Source organism: Phyllobates terribilis, unplaced genomic scaffold (genome assembly GCF_046119375.1).
Source record: "Phyllobates terribilis strain yellow unplaced genomic scaffold, ASM4611937v1 Scaffold_217__1_contigs__length_3308461, whole genome shotgun sequence".
NCBI lineage: Eukaryota > Metazoa > Chordata > Amphibia > Anura > Dendrobatidae > Phyllobates > Phyllobates terribilis.
Window position 1 is genome coordinate 1,884,609 of NW_027362977.1, and position 22,687 is coordinate 1,907,295.

The window sequence follows — 22,687 nt, forward strand, 5'->3', positions numbered from 1 at the left end:
GACCTCACCTTTGGTAGAAGAGTGTTCCAGGCTGTGGTCCTTCAATAGATTACTTCATCCCTGTAATTCTCTCGTGGTGCTGTCATGGTAGACCGATAAAATCTTAAGTTACTTACCGGTACTGGGATTTTTCGGAGACCATGACAGCACCCTTACATTCCCTCCCTTCACGTTTGTGGGAGCACTCCCCTTTTATAAATTATAATCTCACACTCAATAGGTGTCATGTGGTATGGCAACTTTGTGATTGTTTGCTGTGTTCATTAACCTGGCGGTCCTCTCAGTGCTCTGTAATCCAAACTGAGGCGGGAGAGAGACGGCGCCCTTTTAAGCCTGTAGGTTTCCTCTCCTTGGTGGGCGGATCCCCTCTCTCGTGGTGCTGTCATGGTCTCTGAAAAATCCCATTACCGGTAAGTAACTTATGACTATTCATTTGATGGAGCAATCAAAAAGTTGTACCCCAAAATGGTAAGTATTAAAAACGGTCTTAGAAAATTGAAACATGAGCCAAACAATTTGTTTGCAAAGTTTAGAATTTTTTAAAAGCAGTGAAATGTTTTTGTTTTTTTCTCTTCTGCACCATTTCACTTTATTTGGAGTTCATTACCCTTTTTTCTATATCTTGCACAGTAAAGTGAATGGTGTCATTCAAAAATACTGCAATTTTGTACCACAAAATACACCTCAACCCTGCTGTATTGAATAGTGTCTGTGTTATTCACTATATAATATGTTGTTTTTTATGGTATACTCATGTATAGTGACTGGTGATGATCGAGCGTGTTCTATGAACCCCTTCGGCGAGCACGCTGTCTAACAGCCGTGACACTTGCAGGCACGGAGACATTAAAAGAAATGCCGAGCATGCCAAAATACTCAGCGAGCACCCGAGCGTGCTCGCCGGAGGGGTTGATAGAACACACTCGATCATCACTAATAGTGACCAGATACCTCTAAGGAATCTTTTTTACTGGTGCTTGAAGTGCAAATTTTTGTAGCGCTAAAGATTAAGTAGTATGCAACTATGTGAACTGCAATTGCCATTTAATAATTTAAGGGAATCCATCAGATATACCCCTCCCTCCAATTCCCATTCATGACCATGCAGGATTTGGAAAGCTAAATCCATAGACACCTCTATATCTTTTATCTGTTGCTGCATTTCTGAGTGCTCTGGGTGTAACGGAGCACTTACCGAGCCTCAGCCTTCCAAGGTTGCTTCCCTGCCCAGCACCAGCCTCTTTATCTTGAGTTATAGCTTACTTTCTGATTTTCCTTGCTTGGTGCCTGACATCCCAAAAAACTGTGAGCTATCATTGACACTGAGGCTAAGTTCCCACCACGAGCTTTCAGTGAGCTTTTGATGTTACAGATTTAAAGAAAAAAAAACAAGTAACCTATTTTACTTAATAGGTGCAGGAATGCTGTAGAAAATCTGCAACATCGAAAACTCATCAAAAGTGAAGGGAACGTAGCCTAAAGAGAACGGATGCTTGCTGTGGGAGATAATCTCAGGAGACAGAGACTTAACTCCTCATTTGCATGTGAACCAAAATTCTAATTACTTAGGAGTGCAGCAACAGGTAGAAGATATAAAAGTGTCCATTGGTTTAGATTTACATGTCAAAGGCCTGCATGCCCACATCTGAGGTCAAACAGATTTCCTTTTAAAATTAGTGTATTGCTTTGAACTGGAGCTATTGCTCAATCAGTAGCGCCACACACAGTCACAAGGTAGCCCTAGCCTAATGGAGCACCATAGACACTAGCACTGGGAACTTTCCCTCCGTACACGCAAAACATACACAAAAAAAAGCAATTTGGCACGTTACTTAATTATTTATGTAGATTTCTAGAATGAAATGTTGGATCTCGTACGAGCTCGATCCTTGTTTTTCACAGAACTCATATCTATTATAGTCTAGGGCTGTTCACATATTTCTGCGAATCGCGTATTTTTCACCGAAACACGTTCACCTGTCGGATTTTGATCCAAATCAAAGTTTAGAACTTCTCGGATGCAAAACAAAGCTGATGAAAATCGGTCTTTTTTTTTTTTTACCTACAAGAGAAATCACTGTGGTCTGAATGAGGCCTTACTCTATTATTTATTTTTTAAGCAGCGTTCATTCCAGGCTGCTGTACACATGAAGAGGGTTTACACACATAAAATACATATATAAAACACAGAAACAAGCTAACCTTGACAGACTAGTATGGAGGGGGACACTGCCACCACGAGCTAACAGTGTGGATTCTGGGGTCTCGCTCCTTCCCTCAGGGTGTATTCCAAAAGCCGCCTCCAATAAGCAAGTTCTGGACAAGCTGCAGGTGGAGAGGGAGCCCGGATTACGGTGAAGGCCCAGACTGCGTCTCTGGTTTACACTTACGAGGGAAAGAAGTATCTCCTGAACCTGATCCACACTCCGGTGAGTGTGACGTTTCTTCTTGATTTGTTTCTCTGTGCTCTTGTTGCAGATGTTCAGATACTGAATGAGTTATACAAAATGCAGCAGCTGCAATAATAATAATAATAATTTATTATTTTACAGGGTGGGCCATTTATATGGATACACCTAAATTAAATGGGAATGGTTGGTGATATCATCTTCCTGTTTGTGGCACATTGGTATATGGGAGGGGGAAAACTTTTCCAGATGGGTGGTGACCATGGTGGCCATTTTGGATCCAACTTTATTTTTTCAATTGGAAGAGGGTCATGTGACACATCAAACTTATTGAGAATTTCATAAGAAAAACAATGGTGTGCTTGGTTTTAACGTAACTTTATTCTTTCGTGAGTTTTGTACAAGTTTATGACCACTTATAAAATGTGTTCAAAGTGCTGCCCATTGTGTTGGATTGTCAATGCAACCCTCTTCTCCCACTCTTGACACACTGATAGCAACACCGCAGAAGAAATGCTAGCACAGGCTTCCAGTATCCGTTGTTTCAGGTTGATATCACCAACCATTCCCATTTAATTTAGGTGTATCCATATAAATGGCCGACCCTGTAGATCTAACACTGTTTTTTTTTTTTTATAGACGCCCATAAGAGCTATCCAATATTTTAAAATTGAAAGAGTTTGCTCTCAGATTACAACTTATCACTTTTCTACAGAACAGATTGCTTGCTAATAGCTGGGGGACCCATCTCTGGGACCCCAATCACAGGAAATCAGGTGCACGAGCCATATTACGCCAATGGATTGGCCGATGAGCGTGTGCACTGCTGCTCCACTCAAAGTGTAATGGGCTGCCGGAGATGGCCGAATTCAGAGCTCAGCTATCTCCATCAGTCCCGTAGACAATGGCACCACTCCATTAAAAAAGGGGATGTGATACATCTGTTCTTCTGATCACTGGAGGTCCCGCTTGTCAATCCCCCCACAGAATAGCCAAAAAGTTGCGATCTTGGCACAGCCTATTTAAGAATGCTATAGAAAAAAAACGACCAGCTCACCCACAGCGGCTCTCGGCGTGCTGAAGCCTGGAGATCGTGTGGCCACACGTGTGTAAATCACAGGAAAAAGAAAAGGAACTCCAGCTCCATAAAATCCATCTTTATTATTTCATCTTTAAAAGTCCATTAATCCACAAGGTTCAAGTGAAAAATTTATGCAACATAGCAACATGTTTCCAACGCTCAGCATTCTTTGTCCATCTACATACGAAATGACTCCCCTCACATTTATACATGGTTATTTAAGAATGCGCCTTGTATCCATCAATCCATATTTGTCCAACATGTTTTCCCTTTTAACGTTTTTGTACTTTTGTAGGGTCATGTTGATTTTAGCTACGAAGTTTCAAGGTCCCTTTCTGCTTGCCAAGGTGTATTATTGGTGGTCGACGCAAATGAGGTACTTTTCCTTAGTGATGTTGTATGTAATTATAATGCATATGCTACCTGTAGGGTAGATATAATTTATGATATACTGATTACTTCTTTATTCTTCCAGTTTTATTGTACACTTGCATCTATACTCTTATTAGATTCTGATTATATAAAGACAGAGACTCTGATTCCAGCCATGTGTCAATAACTGGCTGCTTGTTTTAGTTTTATCACTCAAGGACTAGTAAACCTGCTACCATGTAGTCCTCCACATTCATGAGCTCTATATATAGCCCCACCCGCACCACTGATTGACAGCTTTCTGTGTACCCTGTGCATAGGCAGAACATCTGCAGCTAATAAAGGGAATTTATCAACACTGCATCAAGCAGCTCGGTAAGTGACACATCGCTGGAATCCAGGAACCACGGGTTTACCGTAACTAGAGGGACCAGAAGACTGCGACATCTGAGCTCCTGCACTGATTAGAAGCACTTCACTATCATATTAAACCGTGAAGGTTTCTGCTAGCAGTGCAAAGGTTAATCTGTTCAGTTGAGAGCTGCTAGAGCTTTCCAGCATTGATGGTCTCAGCTGTTCAGTGTTGGCCTCTCGCCTCTCCTATATATACTCGCCTCTGGCAATCTTGGATTGCCAGTGTTGGATTTATGCTGCCTAGTTCTGGAGTCAGAGGTGTTGGTTGTTTTGAAGAGGCGTTTGTGTGTTAACCGCTGTCATTGCCAGAGACATAAGGAGACACTCCAATTTGCAGGGGGCCTGGGGTCAAGGGCCCCTAGGTTTGAGTTAACTGAGGAACCCATGCTGTTGGGTGTGGCGACTTGTTCTGTTGGTCCAACTGTAGTTTGGCGGAAAGGGGGAGTGTGTGTGTGTGTGTGTGTGTGTCTTTCCTAAATTCCTAAACACCCACCAGAAAACTAAGGCGCCCGAGTTGCGGGGTGAATTGGCAACTCGGGGGTGTACTTATTTCCTCTGTGGGTAGGTCACAATTTTTTTTTTTTACCGTCCAAGATCCATCTTGGCAAAAGTATGGTGGTAATTTCTGCCTTTCTGGACAGTGGGGCGGGGTTTATTTTGATCGACGCTAGGTTCGATCAGGACCTCAAACCTCATAAATTTTCTGGCTCAACACCCATAATCGCCATTGACTCTGCACCCTTGAGCTAGGGGTATTTTACTCTTATCGCTCGTGTGCTACATCTGCAGGTAGGGGCCTTGCACTCAAAATTTATTGACTGTTATGTGCTAGAGGGCTTGCCCTCTCCTGTGGTCCTTAGACTACCTTGGTTTACGCTGCACAATCCTGTGGTAGGTTGTGTGCCCACTTTATCTTTTAAGCGTTTCCGCAGCGGCACGCTTGGTAGAAGGTCTGCAATGTTCCCCAATGATAATCCGCATGTGCTGTGCACATGCTGCGGAAATTTCCGCTGCGCATTATCAGTGCGGAAAAATCCGCAGCACTACCAGTTATTTTGCGTAATCGCGACGTTTTACCTCCATTGACTTGCATTGAATCGCTTAATATCCGCATGACTACATATGCACATGCGGATATTAAGCGATTCAACGTGCGGATGGTACCCGGGTCTGGAGAAGAGGAGACTCTCCTCCAGACCCGGGTACCATGGTACCTGTAAAAAAAAAAAAAAAAAGACAAGAAAAAAATACATTATACTTACCTTCTGATGGCCCCCGGTCTTTTCTCCGCTGAGTCCAGTCTCTTGTACGGCTCGTCGGCGGTCGCGTGACCTGTCACATGACTAAATGACGTCATGGAAGGTCCTTTCACACCACCGTGAGCCATACAAGAGACCAGGGGCCATCAGAAGGTAAGTAAAATGTTTTTGTTTTTTGTTTTTTTTTTACCATTTTTAATCTTTTTTCTTCAACTATTAACTTGGTCACACTATATAAATCCATGCCGGTTGCATGGATTTATATAGTGTGACCAAGTTGTCAAGCACTTTCCAAGTGATGCTAAAATCGCTTGGAAACCGCTTGACAACCCGCATGCGGAAATGCAAGTGAAAAAACGCTTCACTTACGCTTGTCCCTGGCAGGAAAAACGCATGTACAATCCGCATGTACAATCCGCATGTACAATCCGCATGTACAATCCGCATGTACAATCCGCATGTAAAATCCGCATGCATTTTTTCTGCCAGGGAGATGCAGAAACGCTCAGGAAAAATCCAGAGCATTTCTGCATCGTGGGCACTTAGCCGTAGACTGGCAGACTCGGGAGGTGGTAAAATGGAGCGAGTATTGCCAAGAACACTGCTTGGTCACTCGGATAGCCATGGTGGGTCTGATTTCAGGAATGTGTTTTCTGAACAGGGGTGTCAAGAACTTCCACCCCATCATCCTTATGATTGCGTCGGTAATATTATTCCTGGGGCGAAGCTGCCAAAAAAGCAGGTTATATAATATCTCTGGTTCAGAGAGGCAGGCCATGAAAAACTAGATCACTGAAAGTCTACCAAAGGGCCATATAAGACGTTCTTCATCTCCCGTTGCAGTGGGGTTTTTCTTTGTCAAAAAAAAAAAAAAGACTAGGGGTTGCGCCCCTGCCTTGATTTTTGTGAGTTTAATCAGATCACAGTCTGGGATGCATATCCTCTCCCTCTCATCCCAGACCTCTTTAGAAAACCATTTGGCTCCTACAATTTGATTAAACTAGACCTCAGGGGGGCTTATAATCTCATTCACATTGAGGAGATGAGTGGAAGACGGCCTTCAATACTCCTGAGGGGCACTATGAAAACCTTGTGATGGCATTTGGGTTGACTAATGCTCCCATTTTTACTCATCTGGCATGTAGATCACAACAAACCCATCTTGATGACATAATGGTAGACTCCATACTAAATAAGGAGGGAGTCACTGACTGTGGTGGCCCCTCCCCGGGCCATGGCGATTGGTGACCCCCCCCTTCGCTGCCCCTTACTGACCAGTGATCCTGAAGCCCCCAGAAGGATCCAATGAAGCGAAAGGGACGGCTGCTACAAGCCGTCCCATGGATACATAAACACCGGGACATCCCACGTTACTTCCTTTCTTTGCTGGTCCCGGAGTCGAACGTCATGGAGATTTCAGGATCAGGTCAGATTGCTGAGGCCCTCCAGGCTGGGTTTGCACAGGGGGCGAGCGCTGGTTACAGGCTCTCATGTCGGGGCTCAGCGCTCATCCCCCTGGCTCCAGCTCTAAATCCCCAGATCACCCTGCCCCTGGCCCTCAACCCCTTATGGGAACATCATATTCCCCAGTCCCAGTCCCCTCACCACTTGGGCCTACTCACCCACTCCAATTGCCCACGGTACAACGGTCCCCTCCACGGCGGTCGGGTCATCTGGAACGGGGGGCTGCATTACTTCCGCGGCTTGGTCCCGATCCCCTTCCTCACCCGATCGCCGCATCCGCACAACTTTACAGTGTTCATCGGGCCACTCAACCCGGGGCGGTAGGCGGCTGCGGTAGTGCTGCGGGCGCTCGCTGACTCGGGGAAGCGGGCAGCCGTGGCGGTCCGGTGGCCGCACGCCAGTGGGGAAGGGCGCGCGCCGGCGTGGGGTTGGGGGGTTCCTCTCTGCGGTCGCGCGCCGGAGCAGGCAAGTGACTCCACTAGGCTGGAGAGGCATGTTGGGGGAGGCGGAGCTGGAGGGCAGGAAGCGCTCGATGCGCATGTACAGGGCGCGTGTCCGCCCCACGTGACCCCACAGGTCACGCCCCCCAGTTCAGAATGCTGCGGGGCGGAGCAGGAAGCTGAAGCTAGTGCGGCGGTGGACCCTGCGCCTCACTTACTGCGGGCGCAGGGCTCCTCTGCACTAATAAATGAGTGCGGGCTGTCTTCCATGTCGGCGGCGGGCACAGAGGGGATTCAGGTCTCCTGCCTGCCACCGGCGCTGGAGACAGCACACAGCCTGTTGTTCCCCACCCCCGTTAACACTCCTGTCCCGCATCCTGCCGAGGAGCGCCCTGGAGGGCGGAGGTCCAGCAGGCACTCCCGTCCTCCAGAGCGCTTTAGGCACAGCACCCCGAAGCCTCACAGAAGAAGCTGCGGGCCACTTAGTAACCATTCCCCGCCCCCTCAACACACAGCAGGGGCTGTGGCAGAGCAGAGCTCCGGACAGGAATCCTCTGCCGGGGGCTGTGCTCTGCTTCCCCCCCAAACAATCCCCCACAGAAAAACTCCTATTAAAAATAAAAGAAAAAGTTCCCAAAACAGAACACGTGACACTACACATCCTGGGGACATTGCGGCCCCTGTAATCACCGCAGCCCATCCAGCGCCCAGTCACAGTATCAATACCCCCCTGATGGACACGATGCGGAGCCTAAACACTTCAGCGACCATCCTCGCCTCCCCCATATACCCCTATAATAGCGCAGCGACGCACGTGCTTGACTCCGTTATAGCATCGCCCTGGCCACAGATAGCACCGACATGTCCCGGCGGGACACATGTAAACTGCGCAGAACCCCCCATACACCCTTAGGGACACAGAGACTCCAGGCGTACTCGCTCCAGGCGAACTCGCTGTAGTTCCTCCGACGACAGATCTACGCCATCGCACACAAGTCACCGGCGAAGGAAGCGGTCGTCACAAGCAAAGTGGAGATCGGCATCCCACAGGAGGGGTCACAGGTCGCGGTCCTCAAGGTGGCGCTCACCATCCTCTGCATCAGAGATGTCGAGCCCCAACGATCCCGTCCTCCGGGGGACAGAAACGATACAATGGCACCCTCCAGAGCTTACAGTCTGCACGATACAACGATTTCACGCAGGTCTAAGAGCAGAGGCACGCTGCTCACCCCGAGCGAGACTGGTGTCAGAGTCCCTCCACACATCGGAGTCCCTCCTCCAGCCGCAGGAATGGGTGCGTGCAATATAAGTATAACTGAAATGGGAAATAGTAACACCAACTTAATAGCGGCCCTTAAGGCCATAGTCGAACAACTATCCGTGCCACCAGGCGCTATACATAATTCTACTAAGACAACTCCACCATTAGCCAGCGTACACAAGGATGCATTCTTTTGCAGGATAAGCCCATTGGGCTCACACATAGACAAGGAAACCAGAATTAAAATATGGAATAATGACTACATCGACATTTGGGCACTTGTAACCGCTGACCAACATACTATAGACAAAGAGAAAAGGATAGTCGACAGACCATTCAACAGAAATAGACAAAAGGTCGCGAAGACAATGAGTAACTGGTTACAGGCGTTTTCAGTGCTGGGTTGCATCATGGGCCAAAAGCATCCGAAACGCTGCTCAGAACTATTCATATACCAGGATACGGTGTATAACTCGTACAAAGCCCACGGCAGTTCAGCATGGTGGCGCTACGATGAAGAGTTCCGGAGGCGGTTGGCCCTGCAACCACAGCTAGGCTGGGGGGTAAAAGCTACAGACATATGGTTGCGATTAATGCTGTTACAGAAACACCATCCCTTTCCAACAACGGCTACTGGACAACAGGCAACAGCAGGCCAAAATTCAGTGGTAGTACGTAGACCAGGGGCCTGCTGGCAGTACAATGAGGGACGCTGTCGTTTCTACGCCTTATGCAGATACAAACATGAATGCTCAGCCTGGGGTGCAGCCCACCCCGCGGCAAGATGTTCTCATCCCGCAAGCAAATTATCAATTAAACTCCCACAGTCAGAATCCAAGGACCCCGGTGAGCGTAAACGCGATGGGCCCCTGGCTAGACCAATATCCTAAGAAAGACGCAGCGGGGCAGTTACGTTTTGGTTTCACATACAGTTTTTTCCTCCCTTTCAAACTTAATAAATCACCCACCTTTGCAAATAACCTTAAATCTGAAAAAGAGCACCCTGAAATACTTAGGCAAAAATTACAAAAAGAAGTAGCTCTAGGCAGAGTGGCGGGCCCTTTCCCAACCCCACCATTCAGTAACATAAGAGTTTCCCCTCTGGGAATAATCCCCAAAAAAGAGCCAGGTTCATTCCGGCTTATCCATCATTTATCTTACCCAAAAGGAGAGTCTGTAAATGACGGTATTTCGTCTGAAGACGCCTCGGTCTCCTACGCGTCTTTCGACAGAGCAGTAATGTTAGTACGCGATGCGGGGCCCGGAGTGCTGCTCGCTAAATCCGACATAGAATCCGCCTTTCGCCTACTACCGGTGCACCCAAATTGCTACCACCTGCTGGGATGCCAAGTGGACAATGAATACTTCTACGACACTTGCCTCCCAATGGGTTGTTCAATATCTGTTATTACTTCGAACTATTCAGTTCCTTCCTAGAATGGGTGTTGAGGTACAAAACCGGCAATAGGTCCGTCACACATTACCTAGATGACTTCCTATTCGTCGGACCCAAAGACTCAAATCAATGCCAATCATTACTTAACGAATTCACAAACATCTTTCAACGGTTTGGAGTCCCATTGTGCCCTACAAAAAACATAGGCCCCACAACAAAGCTATCGTTCTTAGGCATCGAAATCGACACCACAGCAAGGTTATTCCACCTCCCAACAGAAAAAATACAAAAAACACTGCACCTCATCGAGGGATTTTGCACAGTACGGAAAGTAACACTACAACAGATGCAAGTGTTACTAGGCCTCCTCGTGTTCGCGAGCCGGGTGATGCCAGTCGGAAGGGTTTTCTCTCGTCGTTTATCCCTTGCAACAAAACGTGCATTAAAACCGAGTCATAGAATCAGAATCAGCAGGCAGCTTCGGGCGGACTTAGAGGTGTGGAAAACCTTCTTACAATCATTCAATGGTCACACGTTATTTATGTCAGCAGAACAGTCCAACATTGAACTAAAATTATTCACCGGGGCAGCAGAGGCGGGCGGATATGCAGCGATACTAGATAACTAGTGGTGCACAGGCTTATGGCCTCCGTATTGGTCTGAACAAGGGTTAACAAAAAAACAGACACTCCTGGAACTCTTCCCAATAGTGGTAGCCATAGAAATATGGGGCACGTACCTAGCGAACAAAAATATACGCTTCATAACAAATAACACCAGCCTAGCGCACTGCATTAATAAGATGGCATCATCGTTTCTCCCAGTGCTAGGCCTACTACGCCGGCTAGCATTCCTGTGCCTAAAACACAATGTATGGGTCCGCGCTAGCCACAATGTGGAGGGGGGATCTAACGCTGCTGCTAACGCTTTATCACAATTCAATTGGCAGGTTTTCAGAGAGCTCCTCCCCAACGCCCACCCGTCGGGCACCAGTTGCCCACCCTCCCTATGGGATCTAGTGGCGAACAGCTGATGCCATTAATCAGAGCGTCAGTCGCCCCGTCAACATGGAAAGCATACGGTAAGGCATGGGAAGACTGGATACGACTAGTAGCAGGCAGACGGGTTAACCAATGTGAACAAGCCAGACTAGATGTAACCATAGAATTTCTCCACCAGCTAATGATGAGGGGCATATCAGGGGCGTCAGCGCAGCGGTGGCTGACCGGAGTAGCATTTCATTTTCAACTACTGAATTGGGGAGATGTGACAAAAAGATTCATCATCAGTCAAGCCTTAAAAGGGTGGAAAAGAGGTCAGCCAAGTCAGGAGTGCAGACGTCCTGTGTCACTAAATCTGCTCTCAAAAATCATATCCCTAACACCATTAACATGCCACTCACAATTTGAAGCAACACTACTGTCTACTGCATTTGTGATCGCCTTTTTCAGGGCGCTACGCATAAGCGAATTAGTCCCTCGATCCAAAATCACCACCAGTGGAGGCTTATTACACCAGGACGTAGTCATAGCCAATAATGCAATACGCCTACGCATACGCAAATCCAAAACAGACCCAGCGGGCAAGGGCACTTGGGTGCTTCTAAAACCCACAAACAGTACACTGTGTCCGGTAACAATAGAAAAAACATATGCAGCCATCAGGCCACAAAGTAATTTCTTCCTATCACACATTGATGGAACTCCATTATCAAGATACCAGTTCCAATTTATATTTAATAAATGCCTAACATCAGCAGGGAACCACCCCAAAGATTACGGGACACACTCATTCCGCATAGGCGCGGCCACGGAAGCAGCTAGAGCAGGACTGTCAGAAACAGAAGTGCAGAGGATAGAGAGATGGCGATCCGCGTGTTTTGCGAGATACATAAGACAGGACTTGTTATCCTAACGTGGTTTGTTTCTTTTATAGGTGACGATAAGCCAACAGTGTGGGTGATAGGCCACTCGTACATATACTGGGCAGAAAAAAGGGCGACAGTCCGCCCAGGCGGGAGGAATATGGGGTTTCATGACACATATTTCAACTGGAGAGGTATTAGAGGCCTGCGATGGCCACAGGTACTAATGGAAGTAATCAACATAGGGAGAGAAGCAACAGGTCCGGTTATCTTAGTTATACACGCTGGGGGAAACGACTTCGGTCATTACAAGAGCGCAGAACTAATGGCAATAATGAAGCTAGACACTGAGTGCTTCAGAGCATTTTTTAGTAAACTAACTATAATATGGTCAGAGATTGTGCCGAGAACGGTATGGCGAGGTGCGCGAGACAGTGCAGCCATCGAACGGACAAGGCGGCTAATAAATATTCGGATGGCAAGATTTTTAAAGGAAAGAGGTGGTGTAGTGATAAGACACCGAGAACTGGAAGGAGATAAAGCTGGCCTCATATGGCCCGACGGTGTTCATTTAACGGATATTGGACTGGACATATTCCTGTCAGGACTCCAGGACGGAGTGGAGCAAGCGTTAATGATGATGGGTGGGGGTCTGAGTCCTGCATACGAGTACGCAGGATCCTCCTTGGCCTGAAATAGAAAGGACATGTTGGAAAGTTACTCTTGTTGGCCAACTTGCCGGTGTGGAGACACAGGGCATGCTGCAACAAGCGGAATTATTTTTGGAAATAAAATGCCTTTCTAATGGAATGAGTTAAAGAGTTAATAAAGCTGTGACCGATCCTCACCCATCCAGTTGTAAGAGTTACATTATTGTATTGTTAAGGAAGGGGTGGCGGTAGGGGGGCTGAGCGTCGGGGTTTCGTTGGGGGTCCCCACAGTCTAATTTATTCACCTCGTATCACATCAGGTACATGTCAGGCAGGTCTTACAGATACTCAAAGATAATACATTTCTCTGGTTTGACAAATAATTTATGTTCTCCATTCAGGAGGTCCCTTTTTTGGGTTATTTCTTATCATTCACTGTTTTTGCATGGATCTGGCAAAAGTCCGGACGGTACTGGATTGGTATTATATTCAGGACTTAAAGGCGTTACAAAGTTTTTTGGGTTTCGCCAGCTGCTACTGTAAGTTCATCAAAAACTTTTTGGTAGTGGCCAAACCTCTGATGGACGATTTTGCCAAATAATAAAATCTTAATTTTTTTTTTCTATTTTTCTTTCCAGTCTTGTAGCTAAACACAATCCAGCTAAGTTTTAAAATTGAAATGAAGCCCCTGTACCCCCCTCTCTAGGTGCTTCTGTACCAACTCCTCCCTGGTCCAGGACAGTCTCTGTATCACGGCCTCCATCAATAACCTATTGACACATGATTGAGGCAGCCCTCACGTGCTGGTATATCACGCTGCCAATAGAAATGGGAAGCGGCACAGAAATCACAAAATAAAGGCAGTGTTTGTGGTAATGCAAGAATCCAACAAGCAGAGTAGTCCACACGTCGTACAACTGCCCAACATGGATGATGAAAAGCAGTGACCAGCCCAGGGGATGGGGATGACTCGATACCCGGGCCTTTGCCTGGCCTTGGGAATGTCGCGGTGGTCGGCTCCCGGGCCCATACCCTGGGGTCACTCTTTAAAAGGGTGGTTGTTTGTTCATTTTATGAAAGTTCGTGACGCCACCTGTGGTTTCTGATGATAATCACCAGCGCTGCGGCAGTCCACTGAGGCCGGTGATAAGGCAGCTCGATGGTATAGCTCCCCACAGGTGGATCTAGGCCTCAGGGCAGCGTATGCAAGGGGAATGCAGGACAGGCGAGACCCAGCCGGGTCAGAGCAAGAACGGGGACGGACACGGTAGTCACTTCAGTACCTTTTACTGATGGAAAGTCAGGCACATCCCGGAGCAGTGTAGGGTGAAAGGTGCATATCAGGATCCTCCCCAATGAGCGGGTGTAGGGCCTCCTGTTTCTTGCCTCTGCGTAGTAAGTTTCTGACCTGCCTGGAGCTAGGCCTAACTTTGTCTCTGTCCTGCGCTGGCTGACCTTGTGGTAGGGCCTTTTCTTGGAGTACACGCTCCTCAGCTTGCGAGGCCTATGTGTCTCCTGGCTCTGTTACGTATCAGCACTCTAGCGATCCTGGGACCTGTAGTTCTCCAGGGATTCCGGTTATGCTTTACTGGGTCGTAGAGATCCCGGTAAGCTTCGGACCCAGTGTCCGGTAAATGCTTCAGGGTGAGCTAATTAAGCTCCTCTGCCCCCTATGTACTCACTCTCCACTCGCCTTCAGCCCCTCTCGGGGCCCTCACTAGGCTACACACACTGCAGCCGGGACACTGCTCTTCTTCGCCGCTCTCAGAGCATCGGCACACTCCTAGCTCTCTATCCTGAGCTCTGTGAGTTCTAGTCTGGAATCACTCTACAGACTGTACTGAACTCTTTCTGCAGGAACTGCTAGGCTCTGGCTCGACTGAACTGAGTCCTTCTGTGTCTGAGCAGGAAACTTCTGAATCACTTTCTGGGCTGCCTGGCTCCACCTTCCCTTTATATATCCCTAACGGTCTCCCTCTGGTGGTCTGAGGTGGAAGGTGGAGGTGTGTGAATGCTTATGAGGGCCTCTTGTGGAGGAATCCATCAATGCACACTTCTAGGATCTGTGATACCAAGCGCAGCTGGGTGTCACCGCAGCGAACGTCGCGTCTTCAGGCGTCTGTGTAAGAACATCACATTTTTGTTTTCCTCCCTGAATAAGCACCAAATGGAATAGCTGAATGCCAGGATACAGAGACCGGCGGGGGCAGGGAGGCGCTGTCCGCTGGATTTTGTGCTGGTTTCACAAGCGGTCACCCTGCAGTTTTCTCTGAATTTGCTGTGGAGACTTTTCACAACACATCTAATAATTGTGAACCTTCCACCTCACATGTTTATTACCTTGTCAGCTGGGCGGGATGAAAGCCGGACAAGAATGATCCTTATTATATATAATGGCTGCACTGAGCGATGGGGAAAAGCCGCAGAGGACTGAGAGCAGAAGGGCAGAGGGGTTCCTCTTCCTCATAGGAGAAAGTCTACAGGGACCAGTACAGAAGCCGGTGAGAAGGGGAGACAAGGGCTGAGCCACTTACACAGACAGAAAGCTGAGGAGAGGAGGACATGTTATTACTCCAGGATCTGCTCTATTCCTTCCCTATGTGGCATTCAAGCCCTGAGCTCGGCTTTTCTGGAGCCCCATAGAGAATGAATGGAGCTGCAGTTGAATCCTGACTTTCCACTCCTTCCCGATCAGACGATGGTTCGCAGCGGTCAGACCCCCACGATCAGTAAGTGATCACCGAGCCTGTGGATAAGTGATAACTTGTTTTCTTCAGACATCCCCTTTAAGCAATGGAGCATGCCAGCAGAGAAGGTGGGAGAAGGCGCTGGTTACAGGGGAGACTTTACCTCTGGAGGCCGCATATAGGATATGTGAGGGGCGGACACTTCCCGTATTCATCATTACTGAGCCCCCGCTCTGTACGGCTCTTATCTGAGCTGCAGGAGACGCAGCAGTTACTAATCAGCCGTTCTCCGTTCACTTGCAGCCGTCCGAGCTCTGCTGTGCCTGTTAGGGGTGAAGTGTAGCGCCCCGAGGGTTCGGCCGCTACAGGGGTATTGCACCTCTGCCAGAGGTGTGATATTCCACTCCCGGGTAAGGATGGAGTGTGGACCAGGGCTCAGTTAGCTGCATGCAGCACACACACCCCATTTCCGAGGGACAGCTCAACGGTGCTCCCACTAGACAGTAGTGCAGGCACGACCGATTATGTCCCTGCCTGGAGTGGGGAGGGCGGTGGAACACCCAGTGCTGTAGGGACAGATAGGGGTTGGTTCCTGAGTGTAGGTAGGAGCCCATTGGTTGCTGGTCACCTGGGCTCATGGTCAGAGGGAGGTATAAAAGGTGGGCACCATCTTAGATCTAGGTTCTGTCCAGAGAGGAGAAGACAGGGAGTATAGGCTCTGTAGGAGCTCTACTCCAGGAGGGCCTAGTGAGAGGCCGAGGAGGAAGTGAAGGGGAGCTGTGGTGCCACCTGAGCCCAGCTCCATGAGAAGGGAGGAGAAGAAGGAACAGGAAAGACGGAGGAGAGACAGAGAAACAGAAGGGCTCAGGAACAAGAAGGTGGAAGGGACCCTAAGAACCCATGAGAATCCAGGGTGAAGGTGTGAGGGTCGTGATGACATTCCACTCGTCCTCCAGTCACTCCAAATTCAAACTATGAGCATGGGTCAACCATTCAAAGAATGAGTCAGACAACAAGCTGGTTCAAGCTCTGAGCATGCTCAGAAGGCTACTACAGACAACGTTCTCAGCAATGTTCTGAATTTATTTTTTACATGCACAAATCTAAATACACTACATAATGGGAGGGGAAAGAGGTTGTCCGGAGCGGGGTAAGCCATGAAAGTCCAGTGTCTGGCCACTCCTGATTGGTCCACATCTCCTTATCTCAGTCTCTGGGCAGATATTGCAGCCGTCAGCTTATAATCTTGTTTCGTTTCTCTGAAATAAGTCTTGGCAACACTGGAACTGTCTTAGTTTAAGTTTCGATTTGAGTAATATGTAGCAAGGAAAGCTTATTGTTATATGACACAAAATGGTGGTTAGTACATTAGCAAAAAAGCGTATAAAAGTTACAAGAATATAAAAGTGGAAATAAATATATTCTCTTTTACCCTGACATTCCCCCCTAAACACTAAGCTTTCCCTTGCTTCGGGGCCTTTGAGACTGTCCATGTGTGGGGAGAGGGGAGGTGGATTTCTTCACCCAATCATCTTAGAAGCTGCCCCCTTATGGGACGCCCCCAGACAATCGAGCCCTATCCTGGGTGACACATGGAGTTCTCCCAACTGATCCTAAACTGAATCTTTCAATTGGACTTTGTCATGGGGGGGCTGGTCAGGCTTGTTCAAAGGAGTGTATTTCTCTATATAAGAGGACTATGCAGCACAGGACCACCAGGCCCAATACTAGTAGACCTCCCATTACTAGACAAACTTGTTGGAAAAATCCCTTGAGCCCTCCCAACCAACTTGAGAAGAAGGAGGTATCTACCCCTGTGTGGTAGCTGTCCACCCTGGGACAGACAGTAAGCATATGGAAAGGATATAGAAGAAGGTAGTCATCTTTTATAGACTCGTTCTGTCTCTCTTGCAGTGGGAGGCGTGAATCCAGGTGCTCTTGCCCTCAAGCTTCAGAGCCGTCGGGGTGGTGAGAAGCACAGTGTACGGTCCCTCGAACTGCGGCTGGAGGCAGTCTTTCCGAACAAACTTCCTCACATACACTAGATCGCCTGGGATGAAATCATGTACTGCATCACCTGTAGATTCTGGGAGAGAAGCAGATACTGGAGAGCGGGTGTTAGTCAATTCTCTAGACAAGGCAATCACAAATTTTACCACTCTATCATGTGTTTCAGACAACTCTTGGGGCCTAATCTCTCCTATCTTGGGTGGGGTCCTAAACAAAATTTTATAGGGAGTCAGCCCATGTTTGGCCTGAGGAGTGTGTGTGATATGATACAATACTATGGGGAGTAGGTCGGGCCAGGGGAGGGGATGATCTTAGGTCATTTTCAAGAGCTGGGTCTTGAGTGTGGAATTCATTCTCTCCACTTTGTCTGAACTGGCAGGATGGTATGGAGTGTGGAGGCCCAAATCTGTTCCCAACATGTTCCAGAATTCTTCATAGATATTTGCTGTGAAAGCTGGTCCTTGATCCGATTCTATGACTTGGGGAAACTCCAAATCTGCAGGCAATTTTGGTGATCAGTTTCTTGGCTGTGACTTTAGCAGTCATGTTGACAGCCGGGTAGGCCTCGGGCCAGGCTGAGAACATATCCACGGCTACCAAAACGTACTCCTATTTTCTTGCTTTAGGCATTTGGATATGGTCGACTTGTATTCTCTGCCAAGGGTAGTCTGGTTTAGCCAGGTGTTGGAGAGGGACCCGTGCCGTACACGTTGGGTTGCAGGTAGCGCAGACAGAGCAGGATTTTGAGTACGCAGTCACAGTGGAAGAGATTCCGGGTGCAAAGTACAGTTTCTTGATACATGCCAAGGCTTGATTCTTTCCTCTGTGTGTAGGCCCGTGAGCCCATGCTGCCACAGCTGAGTACATGCGTCTAGGCAAGCAAGGCTTCCCATCCACTTGGTAAAGAGTCGAGTTGACCTTTGAATCTTTGCGACCTGCCAGCACGGCTCCTGCCGCTTTCCATTGCTTGACTTCTTCAGTGGGGGGTATTCCTTTGTTCCTCACACAATTTTTCTTCAGGCATCCTGACCCCCCTGGATTCCACCCGTGTCTCCGCTGGACTTGTGTGGTCTTCCGCCGGCTGTTCCTTGGCTCTTGCTCTAGTGAGCGCCACAGCTACGGTTTGCAGAGTCTCTCCCATCTCTTCTTCCTTTTCCTGCCACTTTGATGACACATTCTCCACTGCTGCAGTCTTGGCTGCTTGGTCAGCTAGGTGGTTGCCCCTGGCTTCTCTGGATTCTAGTCTTCCATGAGCCTTGACCTTGATAACAGCAACCTGAATGGGTAGTTCCAGGGCCTCCATTAGGGCCTTAATCCATGAGGCATGTTTCACTGGTGTACCTGCGGCTGTGATGAATCCTCTAGACTTCCACAAGAGTCCAGAATCATTACAAATTCCATGTCCATACCTGGAATCGGTATATATATATTCGCCTTTGTTCCTGCTGCCAGGTGGCAGGCCTCTGTGAGAGCCACAAGTTCAGCTTCTTGTGCAGACATGTATGGTGGTAGAGCTTCAGCCTTGAGGACTGTTAGGTCCGTTGTGACAGCATATCCCGTGTGGAACTTCCCTTGAGGGTCTGCGAAACGGGATCCATCAGTCCATAGGTGCATGGCAGGGTGTGCGAGCGGATGTGCCACCATATTCTCTGGAGCAGAAGTCTCTTCCTGCAAAATTTTTATACAATCATGAGGTTCCACCAATGGACCTTTACCCTCTTCACCTTCCCCCCTAGAAGGTGGAAGCAAAGTGGCAGGATTGATAGTCAGACATCTGGTAAATGTTATATTGGAAGGCAACAATAGGGAACACTGCAGCCGCAGGTGTCTTTGGTTGGTTAGATGTTTCGGAGATGTTTGTTGCAGAACAGCTGAGAGATCATGACCGGCCTATATAACTAGATCATGTCCAAGGACGATATCAGCTGACTTTTCAAGGAGGATGTGAGCAGCGTGGACCGCCTTAAGGCATGTGGGGGCAGTTCGGGCGACAGGGTCCAGGCGGGCTGAGTAGTAGCCCAAAAGCCGATACTTATGATCATAGCGTTGTGCTAGAACTCCAGAGGCATGACCTTCCGATTCCGAGACAAAAAGGTGAAATGGCTGAGTATAGTCTGGTAAGCCCAAGGCCGGGGCAGAGACAACAGCCTGTTTAAGGCGGTCAAAACATAGTCTGTGTTGATGAGAAACACGTGGATCTTCAGCATGAAGCCAAACTGAGCCTTCATCCATTCTAAGAGATTGGCTCCCAACAGATTGACAGGGCAAGTTTCAGAGACCAAGAATCTTGTGAGTACTCCGGTGAACGGTCCTGCAGACACAGGGACTGTGAGTGGAGAAGAAATATGTTGGCCTTCTACCCCAACACAGGTGAGGGTATCCGATGATAGGGATACAGAAGGAGGGAGCTGTGCAGAGGAAATGACAGATGTGGCCGCCCCAGTGTCCACCAGGAACTCCAGTGGTTGATGGTCCACCTGTAAAGTGACAGTCTCTGAGGATGTGGTCAAGGCTACCACACTCCCAACATAACATTCATCCTTCAGAATCACGAGGTTGTCTTCTGTTTCTAGATGATCCCTTGTCATCTCTTCTGTCTTGTTTTCTATATGTGGGAGGAGTATCATCACCTGTGCCTTTAACCATTACCCACTTGATTCCATGTTGGTTGCCAGGGGGTGGGTAGCTTTCTTGAGCTTGATATACCATGGCAGGAGCGGTTTTCTTCTTTGGCTTAGTATCCTTTTACATTTTTAGCATGGCTTTTTGGAAAGCTTTGACAATATTTACTACGTCGTTAAAAGAAAAAGAACGAATCTCGGGGCGTACCCTCAGAACGTCATCTCTGAGAGCGTCTTGTAGGCCATCTACTAGGACCTGAACCAACAGGGCGGCCTGCGTCTTGTCGTGAGGACTGTATCCGAGATCCTCAAAATGCATGCTGAGTCTTGCAGCATATCTTTCCACAGATTCATCAGGGTCTTGTTGAACATCTTGTACAGACCCAGCTTGATCTGACAAGCGATCCTGAGCCCAGGCCTTTAACTGTTTCATGTATTCTAGGCCGGATTCATACGTACTAAGGGATCCTGCTTTTGTGGAATCCATGGCCTTTTGAAAGCTCTCCATTTTCGGCTAAGTGAGCCTGGCATTCTGCAGCCAGAGTAGAACCAGCAGCAAGGGAAATTTTACGAGCCAATCCTCCAACATGGCTCATACAGGTGTTTGCAGGGTTGACTATGGCCCCCACCCGATGTGTAAGGATGTCACCATAGCCTATTGACAGAGTGACAGGGCGTCCTGATGGGTCTACTAGATTCCGGGAGCGGCAGGGGTCCCAGACTTCTGAGGGGCTGAGGGGTGGTGCTCTTTCAGCAGTTGCTTGGAGCAAGGGCCGGAGTACGGGTAATGGATATGGGGTGGAGGATGCCATAGGAGACGTATGGGGTAAAGGAGGGGGGGGGGCTGGAGTATCTTGAGCCCATCCCTCATCTGGCTCCGTATCGTCTTGAGTAACAGTATGTTGGCGGAGGGAGAGCAGTCTGGCCTGAAATTCTGGGGGGGTTGAGGAGGATATCCCCAGGGTTGTGGGTGACTCCCATAGGAAACAGGGGAAGCGTCTCAGCATCGTGGACTGGAGCAGAGGGTGTCACATTAGTTTCAGATGGGTGCTCTGGGACTGCGGGCTTTTCCACCTGTGCTGGTGGCTGGTAATATGCACCAGACGGATCTAGTAGTGGATATAGGCCGGATTGGGGCTTTCCGGGCCTCCCACAACAAGTAAGAGGTGTAGCAAGATGGTCGTGGGAGGGAGGAGTTAGAGTGGAAGTGGGATTGTTCTTGGAGGCAGGAAAAGGTGTAGTAAGATGGCCGTTGGAGGGAAGAGTTGGAGTGGGAGTGGGATAGTTCTTGGGGGCAGGGAAAGGTGTAGTAACAGGCATCAACGGGGTTACGGCCAATTTAGGGTCACATAACAAATCACATTCTGTAGCTTTCATGTATCCGAACAAAGGCTCGGCATTCTCTGTTCCCCCCTGCACCATCTACTCTAAAATGTGCCTGAGCCTGGTGCAGAAGTCCTCACCCAACTTTCCCAACTTCTGTGTAACACATTCTTTCTACACTGAAAACTAAAGCCTGCCTGTACTGGATAAGCTTATCATGTTCTACAAATTCCTAACATTCTTCTTGCCTTCTTGCCTTCCCGTAACTCCACTAATTGGCTTAACTCCCACAGCAGCATTCCGCAACTTACGAGATCTTTCAAATTTAAATATACGCAACATTTTCTTATAGAATGCAATGATCTGTCGCGACTCAGATCACTGGTGCAGCCGACAGGTCGCCACCCGTCAGTGTAGAGTACTCCTCAATACACTGATAAGACAGAGAGTACACCTCAATCCGTCCCTTCCCTAACCTTGAATGGCGACTTTACAGTACGACTCACCACGGCACCCTGACTGACAGCAGAACCCCTCCTTATGAGGTTTCTCTGTATAAGACGAAGAGTACACCTCAATTCGTCACAGACCCTTACAGCAGAACCCCTCCTTATGAGGTTTCTCTGTATAAGACGAAGAGTACACCTCAATTCGTCTTCCTTCCTACTACGGCACCACCCGTCAGTGTAGAGTACTCCTCAATACACTGATGAGATAGAGAGTACCCCTCGATCTATCTCCTTTCCTACCACGGCACCACCCGTCAGTGTAGAGTACTCCTCAATACACTGTTTCCTAACCTTGACTTTACAGCAGTCTCTGTGTTAGACGAAGAGTACTCCTCAATTCGTCACAGATTCTGACAGCACAACACCTCCTTTACACTACAATTCAGGAATGCTTTGAAACTTCGACTATCAGTTACGGGAGGCAGCTATCTAAGAAAAGTACAGTGACCGGGGGAGGAGGAGGTGGTGTGCACACGAGCACGCGCAGGCATGCGACGTCACTCGTTTTAACACTTGCTGGTTCAGGACGTGGTGCGGGACGCCTGAGGTCTCACCACTCGACCGATCACCCACCCAGATCCAACCTGACAACCCCACAGAAACCGCTGCGGCTGACACACAGGCAAGTGAGACATATAAAATACATCTCAACTTACCGTGTTCGATGGAGGTTGATCAGGCCTCAAATTCAGCCACCGCGGTCACCACCAGGGAAGTCAGCAATATGGGTCCGGGAGGGCGGCGTACCGCTAGCCACGCCGCACGTTGAGCGCCATTTGTGAGGGTCGTGATGACATTCCACTCGTCCTCCAGTCACTCCAAATTCAAACTATGAGCATGGGTCAACCATTCAAAGAATGAGTCAGACAACAAGCTGGTTCAAGCTCAGAGCATGCTCAGAAGGCTACTACAGACAACATTCTCAGCA

At 48.4% G+C, this 22,687-nt stretch overlaps 1 pseudogene; it reads left to right on the top strand.

Annotated features, from left to right (window-relative positions):
* Positions 1-22,687, top strand: part of LOC141214192 (translation factor GUF1, mitochondrial-like) — a 158,719-nt pseudogene that overhangs the window by 95,880 nt on the left and 40,152 nt on the right.